We start from the raw sequence: 16,918 nt of genomic DNA, 5'->3' as shown, positions 1-16,918 counted from the left end.
GATTCTTGCATTATGGATTCACTATACCTTTATTTATTTAGTTTTCTACTCATTCCATACTCCACTAACTACACACACACACTCATGCATACACACACACAATTGCAGACTCAGTCCTCCCCTTGCCCTCATCACCACCGTCCACCCACTCCTTCTTCTCCAAACCTCAATGAGACTGCTGGCTTCTGGATGAATCTGTTTAACATCTTTCAGTTCAGATAAAGAGCTGCACTAAACATGTTCAGGGGCATCTGGGATGGGCTGGAATTGGTCCTCTGGAGGGTTGGGCGGATGCTCCCGCCTGGGCAGTTTGAGAAGGTCCAGGCGGGCAGTGGGGCTTGAGCCCCTCTCCAAAACAACAAGGCCCCACACTCAAGCCTGCAACCTGAGAGGACATTGGTCCCCCTCCTAGGCCTGGCTAAATGAACCCAGATGCTGCCTACAAACACAGGGTTGAGGCATTCTGGTTAGAGAGGGATGGAGGGAGCAGGAGAATTAGACAGGAGGAGAGGGGTCTCGCTTTCTCTCCCCTCAGTATAAGTAGTTGTCTCTCAGATTTCTGGTTTTTCTCATAATTGCTGATCACAGGGGCTGCCAAGGAGCATTGTGGGGAATTATCAAAGGGGAGTTTGTCTTTGAACCAAACGAGTACACCAGCAAATCTTTAAGTATTTTCCATTTCCTGAGGAGTTGCCACCTGGCCGTTAGAGTGAAATGGGTGCGGAATGTGTGTGTGCGTGTCCATGCGAGTTTGCGGCCAGCACAGTGATTACATCTTGGATTTAAGGGGATTAAACCAGGGAAAGGAGATATTGATCTGCAATCACAATTGATTGAGGAGGATGTCAATGACCAGGGTTGATTAGGGACAGGGCTGGTCCAACTCGAGGTGTCATAACAGGCTCAGTTATTCAGGAAAGTTTAACAGCGTTCTCCCACCTTTCAGATCCAAGCTGCTTTTCTTCAACCTAGAACCTAGCACTTCAATATAGCCTATTTGTCATTTAACGTTTAAAATGTATTACCTTTTATGTGTGGCATAAACACAACTAGTCACATTGTTTTAATCTGATTAGGCTATTTCAAAAGTCTCCTGTAGGCTACCTGCGCACGTTCATCAACTCCACTCTAATATAATTCCAGCATCCAAACTGCGCAATAGCCATTCGATTAATGGAGGCAGAACGCATGTTAAGCTTTTCTGAATAACTGGGCCTGCTGGGAGCATATGCCTATGTGAATACGCTATATAGATGACTTGGGAGAATGATGATCGGCAACAGACAGCGCAACAGTATCAGAAGTAAAAAATACAGTCAGACTGTCCAGTACTGTGCCTTTCTATAACCTGTCGAGATTACACCCACAATTGATCCCAATTAAATTAATGGAATGAAACATTCAAATAACAGGGCTTTTGCACCATCATTCAAATTACATTTTCACTGCAGTTTACAGGCTAGAGTAGAATTGTACTCAATTGTACAAATTTAAAAACAATAATGCAATGATGTATTGTATTGTGGTGTTGTAAACTGGTCTAGGGAGGAAAATAGGGGAGCTTTCTGAGCTGCTGTTGCTCTATCTTGTGGATTTATTTTGAAAATTGGTGCAGATTTTAATGCTTTTATTTGTAGTATGATTGCCAGTTAACCTATGCCAGATTTGGACAAACGATCCAACTACCACTATTGTCTCTATGGATAGAGGGCAGGATAGACAGTTGACTGGTAGACTATATTGACCTGTGGATTTGTAATCGAGCAGAAAAGTTTAGTGCATAAGGGACGTACCAAAACCCCTTGATAGGGGAGGTGAATGCAAGCAGATGGAAATGTGGCTATATGGAACACATTATATAGTCAAACCTGCAAAAAGGCTAATTGAAAAATAGTCACCAATATAGTATATACATACACAGAATCTCAAACACCACACAAACATAAAAGTTTGACAACCTTACCCTATTTTGGACCAGCATTCTCACCCCAGTACATGTCAAACTGTCCCTTATGCAACACATATGAAACACTTTGTCACAACCTGCAAGACACAGCTCTGCTACCACCAATAGCGGAGTGGTATGATTTTAGAAACAAACAGAACATTTTGAAAAAGAAGGGAATACCCATGCGTACATCCGCTTCTAGCCCGGGATTCAAAGCTCCTTTTTCCCAGCAGGCTTTAGGGGTGTTTCTCAGTAAAGACCCCTGGAGTAACCTGTGTCAGTCCTAATTGGTCTGCCTCGCCTGATGCCATCCAGACACCCCACTCTGAAACACACACCCGCTCTTTGTTTGCTTGAGTTTGAACTCCCCACGCCCCCTTTCCCCCAATCCCAAGCAGGGGTTGCATTGAGGGAATAAACAACAAATTTCCTATTTCATTTCAGTAAGCCCTCACCTGCTTTAGCTCATACCTAAACTGCTTTGCCACACAGAAGACGAATAGTTAAATTAAATGCGCCTAAATGTGAAATGAAAAAGCTCATTTCAGGTTTTGTCCATCTGTCATCTTGAAAGAGAGTAATAGAAATGTCAAAAACTCTCTATTGCGATTCAGAGCAGCAATAAATATATAGTAGGCCTCAAACGTTTGACATTGCTCAGTGAATGCATGTGGCAATATCCATCCATTTCTATTGAATGTAAGGACTTGCTAGGTGATTAAGATCTGTTTGAGACTTGAAAAGTGAGTCGGACTTCAACACTCAGGTCATGACAGCTAGCAAGTCCTGATGACATTTGTCTGATAGATCTGATGTAGCATAGGCATGTGTGTGTGCGTGTGTGTGCATGCGTATGTGTGCATCAGTGGAGGCTCTTCAGTAGAGGAAGGGAGGACAATCCTTTTTTAGATAAAACTATACTAAATATATTCACGTCACCAAATAATTTATTGAAACACAGTTTTGCAATGAAAGTCTACAGTAGCCTCAACAACACTCTGTAGGGTAACACCATGATGTAGCCGGAGGACAGCTAGCTTCCGTTCTCCTCTGGGTACATTGATTTCAATAAAAAACCTAAGTAGCTCGTGGTTCTCAACCCCTTCAATAGACTTACACAGTAATTATGACAACTTCCGGAGGACATCCTTCAACCTATCAGAGCTCTTGCAGCATGAACTGACATGTTGTCCACCCAATGTTGAAAGCAAAAGCTACAGCTAGCTAGCACTGCGGTGCATAAAATGTAGTGAGTAGTTGACTCAAAGAGAGAAAAACAATAGTTGAACAGTTTTTAACAAGTTAATTTCTTTAAAAGTGAAGGAGAAGCAAGATGGAGAAAGAGAGCTAGCTATACTTCTTTTGTATTTTTTCACTTTTGCTTACTTAGCTGGCGAATGCAGCTAGCTAGTTCAGCCTACTCAGTCACCTGGCTCAAACAGAGAGGGATGCTATGTTAGCTAGCTGGCTATGGCTATCCAACACTGGAACACTTCCAAGTCAAGGTAAGCTATTGGTTTTATTAATTTATTGCCACTAGGGCCCGCCGGTGTAACTCCTAAATTCTTTGCTGACTGTACACTGTACTGCATGATTTTAGCTGGTTTACTAAAGCATTAGTTCTAGTAGCTATGTTGACTATGACGTTAATATGGTGACACCGATGTAGGCTGTGTGTAGTGGTTAGCGGTCAAGATATGAAGATTGGGCTTGGAAAGTTTTTTTTTGCCTCGTCACAGACAGCTGATGTGTTGTGCACTGAAGTCCACAAGCAAAGGGAAAAGTTGAGAGGAGGAAAGCGCGTAGATGCGAGAAGCAATTATTAAATGATCAAAGGGATCATGCTGTTTGTACAGTGCCTTGCGAAAGTATTCGGCCCCCTTGAACTTTGCGACCTTTTGCCACATTTCAGGCTTCAAACATAAAGATATAAAACTGTATTTTTTTGTGAAGAATCAACAACAAGTGGGACACAATCATGAAGTGGAACGACATTTATTGGATATTTCAAACTTTTTTAACAAATCAAAAACTGAAAAATTGGGCGTGCAAAATTATTCAGCCCCTTTACTTTCAGTGCAGAAAACTCTCTCCAGAAGTTCAGTGAGGATCTCTGAATGATCCAATGTTGACCTAAATGACTAATGATGATAAATACAATCCACCTGTGTGTAATCTAGTAACCGGAAGGTTGCGAGTTCAAACCCCCGAGATGACAAGGTACAAATCTGTCGTTCTGCCCCTGAACAGGCAGTTAACCCACTGTTCCCAGGCCGTCATTGAAAATAAGAATTTGTTCTTAACTGACTTGCCTGGTTAAATAAAGGTAAAATAAAAAATAAAAAATAAAAATCAAGTCTCCGTATAAATGCACCTGCACTGTGATAGTCTCAGAGGTCCGTTAAAAGCGCAGAGAGCATCATGAAGAACAAGGAACACACCAGGCAGGTCCGAGATACTGTTGTGAAGAAGTTTAAAGCCGGATTTGGATACAAAAAGATTTCCCAAGCTTTAAACATCACAAGGAGCACTGTGCAAGCGATAATATTGAAATGGAAGGTGTATCAGACCACTACAAATCTACCAAGACCTGGCCGTCCCTCTAAACTTTCAGCTCATACAAGGAGAAGACTGATCAGAGATGCAGCCAAGAGGCCCATGATCACTCTGGATGAACTGCAGAGATCTACAGCTGAGGTGGGAGACTCTGTCCATAGGACAACAATCAGTTGTATATTGCACAAATCTGGCCTTTATGGAAGAGTGGCAAGAAGAAAGCCATTTCTTAAAGATATCCATAAAAAGTGTTGTTTAAAGTTTGCCACAAGCCACCTGGGAGACACACCAAACATGTGGAAGAAGGTGCTCTGGTCAGATGAAACCAAAATTGAACTTTTTGGCAACAATGCAAAACGTTATGTTTGGCGTAAAAGCAACACAGCTGAACACACCATCCCCACTGTCAAACATGGTGGTGGCAGCATCATGGTTTGGGCCTGCTTTTCTTCAGCAGGGACAGGGAAGATGGTTAAAATTGATGGGAAGATGGATGGAGCCAAATACAGGACCATTCTGGAAGAAAACCTGATGGAGTCTGCAAAAGACCTGAGACTGGGACGGAGATTTGTCTTCCAACAAGACAATGATCCAAAACATAAAGCAAAATCTACAATGGAATGGTTCAAAAATAAACATATCCAGGTGTTAGAATGGCCAAGTCAAAGTCCAAACCTGAATCCAATCGAGAATCTGTGGAAAGAACTGAAAACTGCTGTTCACAAATGCTCTCCATCCAACCTCACTGAGCTCGAGCTGTTTTGCAAGGAGGAATGGGAAAAAATGTCAGTCTCTCGATGTGCAAAACTGATAGAGACATACCCCAAGTGACTTACAGCTGTAATCGCAGCAAAAGGTGGCGCTACAAAGTATTAACTTAAGGGGGCTGAATAATTTTGCACGCCCAATTTTTCAGTTTTTGATTTGTTAAAAAAGTTTGAAATATCTAATAAATGTCGTTCCACTTCATGATTGTGTCCCACTTGTTGTTGATTCTTCACAAAAAAATACGGTTTTATATCTTTATGTTTGAAGCCTGAAATGTGGCAAAAGGTCGCAAAGTTCAAGGGGGGCCGAATACTTTCGCAAGGCACTGTATGTGGCTTCTATGAAAGTGAACTGATCAGGGATGTATTCATTCCTACGATTCTGTTGATAAATTCTTAAATGGAACGAAAAGGAGATAAACATACCTGAATTTGTCCAATAGATTTCTACAATCTCATTTGCAACTGTTGGACTAATGATTACACCCTAGATCAGGTAGACGCAGGCAGGCGTGTGCAAGGTGGTGTTGAATGTGTCAATGTCTTTCACTTTGATTACAAAAATGTATCTCGACCTGTGAACCTACAGTTGAAGTCAGAAGATTACATACACTTAGGTTGGAGTCATTAAAACTTGTTTTTCAACCACTCCACAAATTTCTTGTTAACAAACTACAGTTTTGGCAAGTTGGTTAGGACATCTACTTTGTGCATGACACAAGTCATTTTTCCAACAATTGTTTACAGACAGATTATTTCACCTATAATTCACTGTATCACAATTCCAGTGGGTCAGACGTTTACATACACTAAGTTGACTGTGCCATTAAACAGCTTGGAAAATTCCAGAAAATGACTTCTGATAGGCTAATTGACATCATTTGAGTCAATTGGTGTACCTGTGGATGTATTTCAAGGCCTACCTTCAAACTCAGTGCCTCTTTGCTTGACATCATGGGGGAAATCAAAATAAATCAGCCAAGACCTCAGAAACAAATTGTAGACTTCCACAAGTCTGGTGCATCATTGGGAGCAATTTCCAAATGACTGAAGGTACCACGTTCATCTGTACAAACAATAGTACATACGTATAAACACCATGGGACCACGCAGCCGTCATACCGCTCAGGAAGGAGACGCGTTCTGTCTACTAGAGATGGACATACTTTGGTGAGAGAAGTGCAAATCAATCCCAGAACAACAGCAAAGGACCTTGTGAATATGCTGGAGGAAATGGGTACAAAAGTATCTATATCCACAGTAAAACAAGTCCTATACCAACATAACCTGAAAGGCCGCTCAGCAAGGAAGAAGCCACTGCTCCAAAACAGCCATAAAAAAGCCAGACTACGGTTTGCAACTGCACATGTGGACAAAGATCATACTTTTTGGAGAAATGTCCTCTGGTCTGATGAAACAAAAATAGAACTGTTTGGCCATAATAACCATCGTTATGTTTGGAGGGAAAAGCGGGAGGCTTGCAAGCCGAAGAACACCATCCCAACTGTGAAGCACGGGAGTGGCAGCATCATGTTGTGGGGGTGCTTGCTGCAGGAGGGACTGGTGCACTTCACAAAATAGATGGCATCATGAGGTAGGAAAATTAGGTGGATATATTGAAGCAACATCTCAAGACATCAGCCAGGAAGTTAAAGCTTGGTTGCAAATGGGCCTTCCAAATGGACAATGACCCCAAGCATACTTCCAAAGTTGTGGCAAAATGGCTTAAGGACAACAAAGTCTAGGTATTGGAGTGGCCATCACAAATCCTTGACCTCAATCCTATAGAAAATGTGTGGGTAGAACTGAAAAAGCGTGTTCGAGCAAGGAGGCCTACAAACCTGACTCAGTTACACCAGCTCTGTCAGGAGGAATGGGCCAAAATTCACCCAACTTATTGTGGGAAGCTTGTGGAAGGCTACCCAAAAAATTTGACCAAAGTTAAACAATTTAAAGGCAATGCTACCAAATACTAATTGAGTGTATGTAAACTTCTGACCCACAGGGAATGTGATGAAAGAAATAACTCTCTCTACTATTGTAAACTTTAATTCATAGGCTAGGTTGTAGCAACCTCATGATGGGTACAGGGAAAATTAGAGTATCATATAGTAGCCTAACCCTCTCCATGTTACATTGAGCTGGGTGAATGGAAAATGAATGACAGTCATCCAATATGCTGTAATAGAAATAAGGCCATGCTCATAAAAAACTGTATCGTCCTCCCTCATATTAAATGGTACTGACCGCCACACGCATGCTTGTATTTGTTTATGGCTGTCTGTCTTCATGCCAGACAGTTTTTGTGACTGTGTGCATCAGTATTTGTGTGTCTGTGTGTGAGGGACCGCATGCCTACATATTCAGCTGGATGTGTGTCCTGCCTCAGGCTCAGGCAGAGATTTGGAGCGTTGTTGTTGTCTTGCAAGCAGACAGCCATTCACACATGATTAATAGTTTCCTTGTTGGACGCAGTACAATTGACTGTAGCTGTGCCAGGCCTCCCAGGCTCTCCAATCCACTGCCGCTCGCTGGCTGTTCATAACTTGTCTGTGTTTGCCTGTTTTTCTCCCATTTGATGTGTTTGTCAGTCAGTGGGATGATCCTCCTCAGTACATATGTGATAGCCTTTAGATTGAACACAGGGAAGTGGTCAAAAATCTAATCGTATTTCAATAACATAAATAAGTTCTGTGTGATTCCTATAGGATATCATACTTTTGTGACTTGGTATAAATTGTATGATAATTAAGTCTGCTTAGTGGCATTACTTATTTGTTGATATTGTAATCAGGCCTATATGTCAACATACAGTGGGGAGAACAAGTATTTGATACACTGCCGATTTTGCAGGTTTCCCTACTTACAAAGCATGTAGAGGTCTGTAATTTTTATCACAGGTACACTTAAACTGCGAGAGACGGAATCTCAAACAAAAATCCAGAAAATCACATTGTATGATTTTTAAGTAATTCATTTGCATTTTATTGCATGACATAACTATTTGATACATCAGAAAAGCAGAACTTAACATTTGGTACAGAAACCTTTGTTTGCAATTACAGAGATCATACTTTTCCTGTAGTTCTTGACCAGGTTTGCACACACTGCAGGGATTTTGGCCCACTTCTCCATACAGACCTTCTCCAGATCCTTCAGGTTTCGGGGCTGTCGCTGGGCAATACGGACTTTCAGCTCCCTCCAAAGATTTTCTATTGGGTTCAGGTCTGGAGACTGGCTAGGCCACTCCAGGACCTTGAGATGCTTCTTACGGAGCCACTCCTTAGTTGCCCTGGCTGTGTGTTTCGGGTCGTTGTCATGCTGGAAAACCCAGCCACGACCAATCTTCGATGCTCTTACTGAGGGAAGGAGGTTGTTGGCCAAGATCTCGCGATATATGGCCCCATCCATCCTCCCCTCAATACGGTGCAGTCGTCCTGTCCCCTTTGCAGAAAAGCAACCCCAAAGAATTATGTTTCCACCTCCATGCTTCAGGGTTGGGATAGTGTTCTTGGGGTTGTACTCATCCTTCTTCTTCCTCCAAACACAGCGAGTGGAGTTTAGACCAAAAAGCTATATTTTTGTCTCATCAGACCACATGACCTTCTCCCATTCCTCCTCTGGATCATCCAGATGGTCATTGGCAAACTTCAGACGGGCCTGGACATGCGCTGGCTTGAGCAGGGGGACCTTGCGTGCGCTGCAGGATTTTAATCCATGACGGCGTAGTGTGTTACTCATGGTTTTCTTTGAGACTGTGGTCCCAGCTCTCTTCGGGTCATTGACCAGGTCCTGCCGTGTAGTTCTAGGCTGATCCCTCACCTTCCTCATGATCATTGGTGCCCCACGAGGTGAGATCTTGCATGGAGCCCCAGACCGAGGGTGATTGACCGTCATCTTGAACTTCTTCCATTTTCTAATAATTGCACCAATAGTTGTTGCCTTCTCACCAAGCTGCTTGCCTATTGTCCTGTAGCCCATCCCAGCCTTGTGCAGGTCTACAATGGCCAAGACCAGCTCTCTGGTCTTGGCCATTGTGGAGAGGTTGGAGTCTGTTTGATTGAGTGTGTGGACAGGTGTCTTTTATACAGGTAACGAGTTCAAACAGGTGCAGTTAATACAGGTAATGAGTGGAGAACAGGAGGGATTCTTAAAGAAAAACTAACAGGTCTGTGAGAGCCGGAATTCTTACTGGTTGGTAGGTGATCAAATACTTATGTCATGCAATAAAATGCAAATGAATTACTTAAAAATCATACAATGTGATTTTCTGGATTTTTCTTTTAGATTCCGTCTCTCACAGTTGAAGTGTACCTATGATCAAAATTACAGACCTCTACATGCTTTGTAAGTTGGAAAACCTGCAAAATCGGCAATTTATCAAATACCTGTTCTCCCCACTGTATATTTATGAATAAATTGGTTATTCAAATGGGAGTGGACAACTGCACATTATAAATTGGCTTGTTCGAGCCCTGAATGCTGATTGGCTGACAGATGTGGTATATCACATTACTACCACAATTGATATGGGCTAAAACAAATGCATACCCTGCTTCTTATAGGTCACCGGTGCTCTAGTTCCCATTTCCAGTGTGTAGGAGCGCATGAGTGACTCAGATGATTGATTAATTACAATGATCAGAGCACTGATAATAAGTCACCAGCGATGATGATAACACAAGTGCCTAATTAGCCTGCAAAAGCCTCTCTCTAAATGGTTCTGTTAATGTTTCTTCCTTCACTGTCCAATGCTATTAGGCTCAGTAGAATGGATGACTTGATATGGGAGCTATAAATGTTTACAAAGATGGTTAGTGGGTGGGGGAGGGGGGGGGGGGGGGGGGGATTGGAGTAAAAATAGAAAACAAAACCTAATTGCTGGGTATTGGTGTCTGTAAGGACAGTGGATGGAGTCACAGTGGGGGGCTTGTTGAGGACGTCACTGTAAACTCAAAATCTTCAGAAAGCCCTTTAAGGCTTATTGCACATTGAGGTTTATGTCTTTACACAGGATCAAATGTAATTAAGGGTGAACTGATAAACTCTTAACCAGTGTTCCATAAGAATTATATTAATACTATCATTAAAGGAATATGATAGGCCTACGTGCTGAGGGTATTGTAGCGAGATCCTCTAAAGTGATTGGCTTTATCTATTTCTATTTACTTCTACATTTTGTCCTGATACTACTGCTGTCATTGACACAGGTTGGGTCATGATTAAACAAATCAGTCAATACGACCGTAGTGACCAGTCAGTAACAGGTTGAGACATGATTACACAAATCAGTCATTACGACCGTAGTGACCAGTCAGTAACAGATTGAGTCATGATTAAACAAATCAGTCAATAAGACTGTAGTGGTCCATCAGTAACAGGTTGAGACATGATTACACAAATCAGTCAATACGACTGTAATGACCCATCAATAATAGGTTGAGTCATGATTACACGAATCAGTCAATACGACTGTAATGACCCATCAGTAACAGCATGAGTCATGATTACATGAATCAGTCAATATGACTGTAGTGATCCATCAGTAACAGCTTGAGTCATGATTACATGAATCAGTCAATACGATTATAGTGACCCGTCAGTAACACATTTTTTTCTCACCTTTATTTATTCAGGTAGGCTAGTTAAGAAAAAGTTCTCATTTACAACTGCGACCTGGCCAAGATAAAGCAAAGCACTGCGACACAAACAACAACACAGAGTTGCACATGGAGTAAAACAAACATACAGTCAATAATACAATAGAAAAGGTCTATATACAGTGTGTGCAAATGAGGTAGGATAAGTGAGGTAAGGCAATAAATAGGCCATAGTGGCAAAATTATTACAACATAGCAAATAAATGCTGGAGTGATAGATGTGCAGAAGATGAGTGTGCAAGTAGAGATACTGGGGTGCAAAGAAGCAAAATAAATCAAATAAATAACAGTATGGGGATGAGGTAGTTGGATGGGACATTTACAGATGGGCTATGTAAAGGTACAGTGATCTGTGACCTGCTCTGACAGCTGGTGCTTAAAGTTAGTTTGGGAGATATGAGTCTCCAGCTTCAGTGATTTTTGCAGTTCGTTCCAGTCGTTGGCAGCAGAGAACTGGAAGGAAATGCGGCCAAAGGAAGAGTTGGCTTTGGGGGTGACCAGTGAAATATACCTGCTGGAGCGTGTGCTGCGGGGGGGTTCTGCTATGGTGACCAGTGAACTGAGATAAGGCGGGGCTTTTTTTTTTTTATTTTTTTTTTTTACCTTTATTTAACCAGGCAAGTCAGTTAAGAACAAATTCTTATTTTCAATGACGGCCTGGGAACAGTGGGTTAACTGCCTGTTCAGGGGCAGAACGACAGATTTGTACCTTGTCAGCTCGGGGGTTTGAACTCACAACCTTCTGGTTACTAGTCCAACGCTCTAACCACTAGGCTACCCTGCCGCCCGGGTAGCCTAGTGGTTAGCACGAGCTTTACGAGCTTTACCTAGCAAACACATAGATGACTTTACCTGCTTTACCTAGCAAACACATAGATGACCTGGAGCCAGTGGGTTTGGCGAAGAATATGAAGCGAGGGCCAGCCAACGAGAGCATACAGGTCGCAGTGGTGGGAAGGATATGGGGCTTTGGTGACAAAACGGATGGCACTGTGATAGACTGCATCCAGTTTGCTGAGTAGAGTGTTGGAGGCTATTTTGTAAATTACATCAACGAAGTCAAGGATCGGTAGGATAGTCAGTTTTACGAGGGTATGTTTGGCAGATGACTGAAGGATTTATTGTTGCAAAATAGGAAGCCAATTCAGATTGAATTTTGGATAGGAGATGCTTAATGTGAGTTTACAGTCTAACCAGACACCTAGGTATTTGTAGTTGTCCACATATTCTGTGTTCCTTGTTCTTCATGATGCTCTCTGCGCTTTTAACGGACCTCTGAGGCTATCACAGTGCAGGTGCATTTATACGGAGACTTGATTACACACAGGTGGATTGTATTTATCATCATTAGTCATTTAGGTCAACATTGGATCATTCAGAGATCCTCACTGAACTTCCGGAGAGAGTTTGCTGCACTGAAAGTAAAGGGGCTGAATAATTTTGCACGCTCAATTTTTCAGTTTTTGATTTGTTAAAAAAGTTTGAAATATCCAATAAATGTCGTTCCACTTCATGATTGTGTCCCACTTGTTGTTGATTCTTCACAAAAAAATACAGTTTTATATCTTTATGTTTGAAGCCTGAAATGTGGCAAAAGGTCGCAAAGTTCAAAGGGGGCCAAATACTTTCGCAAGGCACTGTAGGTCTGTAACAGTTTGGTTCTAGAGTGTCTCCCCCTTTGAAGAGGGGGATGACCGCTGCATCTTTACAATCTTTGGGGATCTCAGACAATACGAAAGAAAGGTTGAACAGGCTAGTAATAGGGGTTGCAACAATTTCTGTGGATAATTTTAGAAAGAGAGGGTCCAGATTGTCTAGCCCGGCTGATTTGTAGGGGTCTAGATTTCAGATCATCAGCTATCTGGATTTGGGTGAAGGAGAAATGGGGGAGGCTTGGGCAAGTTGCTATGGGGGGTGCAGGGCTGTTGACCCGGGGTAGGGTTAGCCAGGTGGAAAGCATGACCAGCTGTAGACAAATGCTTATTGAAATTCTCAATTATCGCGGATTTATCGGTGGTGACAGTGTTTCCTAGCCTCAGTGCAGTGGGCAGATGGGAGGAGGTGCTCTTATTACTCCATGGACTTTACAGTGTCCCAGAACTTTTTTAAGTTAGTGCTATAGGATGCAAATTTCTGTTTAAAAAAGATAGCCTTTGCTTTCCTAACTGCCTGTGTATATTGGTTCCTAACTTCCCTGAAAAGTTGCATATCGCAGGGGCTATTCGATTCTAACGCAGTACGCCACAGGATGTTTTTGTGCTGTTCCTGGTTCTACAATTTTGGAATGGGGCATGCTTATTTAAGATGGTGAGGAAAGCACTTTTAAAGAATAACCAGGCATCCGCTACTGAAGGAATCAGGTCAATATCCTTGCAGGATACCCGGCCAGGTCGATTAGAAAGGCCTGCTCGCTGACGTGTTTCAGGGAGCGTTTGACAGAGATGAGGGGTGGTCGTTTGACAGCAGACCCATTACGGACGCGGGCAATGATGCAGTGATTGCTGAGATCTTGGTTGAAGACAGCAGAGGTGTATTTGGAGGGCAGGTTGGTTAGGATGATATCTATGAGGGTGCCCGTGTTTACGGATTTGGGGTTGTACCTGGTAGGTTCATTGATCATTTGTGTGAGATTACGGGCATCAAGCTTAGACTGTAGGATGGCCGGGGTGTTAAGCATGTCCCAGTTTAGGTCACCTAACAGCACGAGCTCTGAAGATAGATGGGGGGCAATCAATTCACATATGGTGTCCAGGGCACAGAAAATGGTCTATAGCAAGCGGCAACGGTGAGAGACATGTTTCTGGAAAGGTGGATTTTTAAAAGTAGAAGCTCAAATTGTGTGGGCACAGACCTGGATAGTAAGACAGAACTCTGCAGGCTATCTCTGCAGTGGATTGCAACTCTACCCCCTTTTGCAGTTCTATCTTGTCGGAAAATGTTACAGTTAGGGATGGAAATTTCAGTTTTTTTGGTGGTCTTCCTGAGCAAGGATTCAGACATGGCTAGGACATCCGGGTTGGCAGAGTGTGCTAAAGCAGTGAATAAAACAAACTTAGGAGGCCAAACTTACGAGGCTTCTAATGTTAACATACATGAAACCAAGGCTTTTACGGTTACAGAAGTCAACAAATGAGAGCGCCTGGGGAATCGGAGTGGAGCTGGACACTGCAGGGCCTGGATTAACCTCTACGTCACCAGAGGAACAGAGGAGGAGTAGGATAAGGGTACAGCTAAGGTTATAACTGGTCGTCTAGTACGTTCGGAACAGAGAGTAAAGGGCGCAGGTTCTGGGCACGGTAGAATAGATTCAAGGCATAATGTATAGATAAAGGTATGGTAGGATGTGAATACAGTGGAGGTAAACCTATGCAATGAGTGATGATGAGAGAGATATTGTCTGTAGAAAAATCATTTAAACCAGGTGAGGTCACCGCATGTGTAGGAGGTGGAACTAAAGGGTTAGCTAAGGCTTATTGAGCAGGGCTAGAGGCTCTACAGTGAAATAAGGCAATAATTACTAACCAAAACAGCAATGGACAAGGCATATTGACATAAGGGAGAGGCATGCGTGGCCGAGTGATCATAGGGGTCCAGTGAGCAGCTCGGCGGGCCGGAGACACGGCGATTCAGACAGCTAGCGGGCCGGGGCTAGTAAGCTAGCAGAAGGGCCTTAGAGGGATGTTGCAACGGGAAAAGTATTTTGTAGCCCCCTCGTGCTGTTACGTCGGCAGACCAGTCGTCATGGATCAGCAGGGCTCCGTGTAGTAAAAGGGTCCAGGCCAATTGGCAAAATAGGTATAGTGGGCAAAAAATTTGTCCGATGGGCTTCTTCAGCTAACAGTCCGATTTGCTCTAGACAGCTAGCGGGCCGCGGCTAGCAGGATAGCAGAATGGCATTCAGAGGATGTCGCGACGGAGGAGCCAGTTGAAAAACTCCCTCAGGCGAATTACGTCAGTAGTCCAGTCGTGATGGGTCGGTAGGGCTCCGTGTTGGCAGTTAAAGGGGTCCAGGCCAATTGGCAAAATAGGTATTGTAGCCAAAGGAGTGGCTGATGGACCTCTTCGGCTAGCTGGGAGATGGGCCTAGCAAAGGAGAGCTCCAGGCTAATTGGTTCTTGCTTCAGGACAGAGACTTTAGCCAGGAGTGGCCACTCGGATAGCAGCTAGCTAGCTGCGATGATCCAGGTGAAAAGGTTCGGAGCTTGTGGTAGGAATCAGGAGATATGGAGAAAAATAAGTCCGATTTGATCTGGTTTGAGTTGCGCTGTGCAGACTGGCGAGAGTTGTCTGGGCTAAAGGTAGCTGATGACCACTAGCAGGTAGCTGACTACTAGCTAGTAGCTAGTTAGCTGGCTAGCTTCTGTTGGGGGTTCCGGTTCAAAAGTAAAGAAAATAGCAAATCCATAACACATTGGGTGAGGCGGATTGCAGGAGAGTAATGTTGAAGTTGAGGTTAAGAAAAATATATGCGAAGAAAAAATATATAAAAAGATAAATACACGGGACACGACAAGACGAGGACAAAATACTTTTACGCCATCTTGGATTTAAATCGAGTCATGATTACACAAATCAGTCAGTACGACTGTAGTGATCCATCAGTAACAGGTTGAGTCATCATTAAACAAATCAGTCAATACAACTGTAGTGATCTGTCAGTAACAGGTTGAGTCATGATTACATGAATCAGTCAATAAGACTGTAGTGATCCGTTAGTAACATGTTGAGTCATGATTACATGAATCAGTCAATACGACTGTAGTGATTTGTTAGTAACAGTATGTGACAAAATGTCACCCAGATGTTGGGCAATTATTAATTTTTTCACTTGGATTAGCACCCTTCTATTTTCCACTTTTTCTCAATTTTACCATGGCATGTTCTTTACTGTATTGTAGGCAGACGTGATGGAGCTATAGCATAACATATAGTGAGTAATGAATACTGGCTGTCCTTTCCACGTTCTTTTATTACTGTATTTTTGATTCGGCCCTTGCAGTCAAGTCTTCATATAAGGTAAAGTATAGTAGTACCATCAGCAGCTCCATGATGCTCACACTGAATTTCACTGGCTGCATAGCAAATTACAAAAGTAGGGCACTATATAGGGAATATAGTCACATTTGTGGGACACTGTTTTCTACCATTGTCTATGCAGGACCATGCATGTCCATATCACATTAGGCTGAGAGTGACCTCTTGCTCAATGTCTTTGAGAGATTATACACTCATTCCCTCAAAATTCCTCCCAGACCAAAGAGAAGAGGAATGTCAAACTGCTCTGCTGCAGCAGGGAAGTCCATAATCCACACTGACATCAAACTAAAGTCTGTGTTTTCATAGTGATCAACCTCCACTGATGGCGTTAAAAAGAAACATTCCCTTCTCTTTCTCTCTGTGTGAGAACACGTCAGATGTGTTTAAGGCCTGTCCGCTCTTGAACGAAACTGAAGCTCCAGTATGATCCTACTGTCTGAACTGTCCAGTGTCATGTTCTATGGTCTATGACGAGTCTATCCCCTTTGAACTTAACTTTAATATGTGTGATGGAGAAACAGATGGGAACTAGACTGGTTGTAGAGTAAAACACATGGAACAAAACAAAACTATTTATCAGGGCTACCTCACTTTAATGTCCAACTTATCGCCATACTGAAAACCCACCCGGCCCACACTCTCAAGGTCAATCCCCATTGAGGTGACGAAGCACACAAATTACTCGGGCTAGACATTAAAAAAGCAGGGTCCTCATTGAAAGTGATGTCTGCCTTGCTCTGGGGCCACTCATTCTTTCTACCCTATCCTGAGGTTGTTTCAGCCCCACAATAAACAGGCCAGACATTGTCACATGAGGGAGCCCTCCTCGCTATTATTTTCTAAAGTAATTACACCTTATTATCTGTGTTTACTTTAGCGAGGGTGAGTGCAGGTGTGGGACGACGCTTGGCCGTGGGCGTTGATGGGTCTCTCTCTCTGGTGAATGACTC

This window comes from Oncorhynchus mykiss, chromosome 18 (assembly GCF_057628025.1).
Source record: "Oncorhynchus mykiss isolate SJ-2025 chromosome 18, ASM5762802v1, whole genome shotgun sequence".
NCBI classification, from domain to species: Eukaryota; Metazoa; Chordata; class Actinopteri; order Salmoniformes; family Salmonidae; genus Oncorhynchus; species Oncorhynchus mykiss.
This window is presented reverse-complemented; position numbering follows the sequence as displayed.